The sequence below is a fragment of the Perissodus microlepis genome, chromosome 3 (assembly GCF_051167445.1).
Source record: "Perissodus microlepis isolate ML-2025 ecotype Zambia chromosome 3, ASM5116744v1, whole genome shotgun sequence".
NCBI lineage: Eukaryota > Metazoa > Chordata > Actinopteri > Cichliformes > Cichlidae > Perissodus > Perissodus microlepis.
This window is the reverse complement of record NC_140463.1, coordinates 7,860,836-7,864,501: the sequence shown is the minus strand read 5'-3', so window position 1 is coordinate 7,864,501 and position 3,666 is coordinate 7,860,836. Positions and strand designations below refer to the sequence as shown.

The window sequence follows — 3,666 nt, the reverse complement described above, 5'->3', positions numbered from 1 at the left end:
TCCATTTTATTTTCCAAGGTTCTGTTAGTTACATTTTGGTTAAACCTCAGACAGATTTTCCTCAGATCAACTGGTTGTTTTTGAGCATTATTGCAAATGAAGTGTACAATAAATATACAACTTTTAAATTACAACTCAACAGAAAATTGTTTTTTTCCACATGTGAAATGCGTTGCGCCAGTTTAGCAACAAAGAGAAACGGGAAATAACTCAGACTTCACGCTACAAGTGCGTGTTTCCTTATCTTCAAGAGGGCATAATGACACGAGCAGTTTTTCCTGCTCTAAGCTGAAAACTGCATAAACACAGTTTTTTTTTTTGTCCGTTATGCTGATCATGAATCAGTCCATGGTTTCTCTTTTGTTACTGATTCATGTTGCTGAGTTATTGCTCTTATGTTCCTGTCCTGTGTTTTAGACACTGAGTGACTTTTGTGTGTAATAATGAATTAAAACAAAGCTGGTGTTTGTGTGTCAGAAGCCAATAGTACTTTACAGAGCCGTAAGTCAGTAATAAGATTCAAGGGAGGATTATTCCCACTCCTCCTTCTCAGACTGTACTTAAAGGACAATTACACCTAATAAGATTAATGAGAGGAGATGATTGATTGATCACTTGATTGATTGAGACAGTACAGGTGCATCACAGGACAGGCAGGGCCATCTCATACAACACAACACAGCTTGAGGCGACTGTTTAAATTTGGTGCTTTATTAATAAAATTAAATTCAATCACAAAACAGCCACAGACAACAGTTGTGAAATGAATTGTATGAACATGATAAGACAGTAGAAAAGTAAAGCAATTTAAAGGGAAAAAACTTTTCTTTTAAATTTGCTCCAAAAACAAATATCTGTGGCTGGGACTTTTTTTTACAGCTCCAGAAACATGGATGACCTAAAACCCGTGACTTCATCTGTCAACCGGATGTGTGATCTGGTTGTCCCATCAGTCAACCCTTTCTTTATGCTGGTCTACAGTCTAGTGTTTCTGGTACGTTTCAAATCTTCAGATTATGGATTAAGGATTCCCCTCACCTGGTTCAGATTCCACATAAACAGGATCTCTTCTGTCTCTCTCTTATCAGGTGGGTTTACTCCTAATGGCTTCATCATAAAGTTTTACTGTTGCCAAGCTCAGCAGCAGGCATCGAGGAGCTTGATGGTCTACCTGAAGAACCTGACAGCTGCTGACTTCCTGCTCTGCGTCTCTTTGCCAATGCGTGTCACTGATTATGCCAGCAGATCTGTTATCTTTCGGGAGCTCTACTGCAGCTTTGGAGCTACTTCCCTGTACCTCAACATGTACGCCAGCATCATATTCATGGGGTACATCGCTGCCAACAGGTAAGGAACTTTTACTGATTTCAGACTTGAATTCATGACAATGTTTAAACTAGATTAGTGGCTGAACTACAAATTCTGTGCTCCTGACTAAAGCATCAACAACTCCTTTCACCTCAACAGTAAAAACATATCTGCACTACTTTTACTAATGATTGAAGCTGTCTACCGCCTCCTTTGTCTTCTCTCCGCAGGTATCTGACAATCATCCATCCTTCAGGAACTCACATCCTGCAGACAGTACGAACTGCCCACATCGTCTCCACGGTCACCTGGGTTTTTCTCCTGGCTCCAACAATCACCTACAACATTATGTTTTTCATCACTCACAATCCTCTGACCTTTGACTCTGGCTACTGTGGGCCCCTCTTCAGTACGTCATTCAGCGTCCTTCATAAAACATTTCAAATCAGTTGCACCATCATCTTCCTTCTTGGTCTTCATATCCCTGGTCTTCTTCTACTACAGCACCTCCCGCAGGGTGTTGCAGGCACAGCAGAGGCAGCTGGCCCCCTCTGAGAAGCTGGTAAAATCTCGCAGAAACATGTTGGTGCTGGTCAGCATCTTCTGCGTTTGTTTTGTGCCCTATCACCTGGCTCGTCTTCCCTATACCTTTTTGTGGACCAGCTGCTCTGTGGGTCGGCTATTGTACTACTTGAAGGAAGTGACCACCATCTTGTCAGTTTTAAACGTCTGTCTGGACCCTCTTGTTTACTTTTTCCTCTGTAAGACTTTTCGAGCTCAGGTGAACTTTAGCATGGGGTCAAGAATGACAACACAAGCAACCCAGGAGAGCGAGAGCAGCAGGAAAGAGGTGGAAATTGTAGAGTTAAATCCATGAGTTATTATGCAAAGTTCTACTTTTTTTTAAATAAAAAGAGTTATATTTGATTTTAGAGTCAGATTAGATCAGTGAAACCATGTCATGAGTCATGTATTCCAAGTTCTCATGAGCCACAGTAGGTTCTGCTGAGATATCATAATGAGTCTAAACTGAGCACAAACCCACCCCCACAGAGATACCACCAGTTTATGTTGCTAGCTTTCACCTATTAGCTAAGTAGCTGAATCTGAAACTCATTAATCTGAAGCTTAATCAGTCTAATGATCAAATTAATAAAAAACAAATACAAAATCTCGAGTTGTTTCTGAAAACTTGTTCTGTTTTTAAAAAAACAGCTTTAAATATTAAAATTGCAAAATTGTCTTTGCGGCTTTTGATGATATAGGAAAAATAGGAAAAATTGCTACTTTTATTATTTCAATAATATGGTCTTTCTGAGCCTGGTTCTGCCAACGGTTACTTCCTGTTAAGTTTTTCCTTCCCACTGTCACCAAGTGCTTGCTCAATGGGAGTTGTCTGATGGTTGGCGTTTTGTCTGCATTACTGTAGGCTCTGTACCTTACAATATAAAGCACCTTGAGGTGACTGAATGTCAAGACTGTATGTTTTTGTGTATGTTTGCATGTTGCGTATGTAAAACCACAGCAACTACTTCCTTCTGCAGTTTCCACTGCACTGACGTCAGACACTTAAGTGACATTTCTCAGCACAAAGCTGATAAGAGTGTGTATTGACTGTGATAACGTATAAGTCTCTTTATGCCTCTTTGCGGTAAATTGTGTTGTTCTGCTGTTAATGGTGGGTGTTTTTCCAAAACAGGAAAGATGACCACAGAGCTGCTGGAAATTGCTAAAGGTTTCTAACAAATAAAAAACAAAAAACAAAAGAAAAACTTCATGGCAAATGACAACACTTCTAACACCCTGAAACAGTAACAGTAATGCTATAACCTGCAGTGACATGCTGAAAATCCTCTTTTTCACTCACACCTGGACATCATACTTTACTGCATCACCTGGGAGAACATTGTCTGCTGGGACCTTAGGACTGCCTGCATTTGGACCCTTAAATGAAATTCAGCACTTTATGATAACAATGTCATGTTGCATGTGTTTAGTCACTTTCTGTGAATCACATTTACACCTCTCTGTGACACCACTGCACCATATTATCATGGCAAAAAGAAATCTTTCAAAAATACATCAATTTTACATCCAAATTTATATATATCATCAGCAGCATATATATGAAATGATGCTGAATCTCTGGATTTATTATATTATTTTTTGATTTATGAGTCCCACGTCGAGGCTAGAGCTCACTCTGCTCATGTTTTTTGTTGATTTGCTTTTTCATTAGCTGTTGTTTAAGTGAAGACCCCAGTTGAAAGCTACATTTACTCTTTGAGTTTTTTCATTGCGCACTTAAACAGATGTAGAAACTTAAACTAACAAGCAAAACACACAGCTGGAGAATGA

At 39.5% G+C, this 3,666-nt stretch overlaps 1 pseudogene; it reads left to right on the top strand.

Moving 5' to 3' along the window:
- The first annotated feature begins 889 nt into the window (after nt 1-889).
- On the top strand, nt 890-2,185 carry LOC146389718 (P2Y purinoceptor 14-like; annotated as a pseudogene).
- The last annotated feature ends 1,481 nt before the right edge of the window (nt 2,186-3,666 follow it).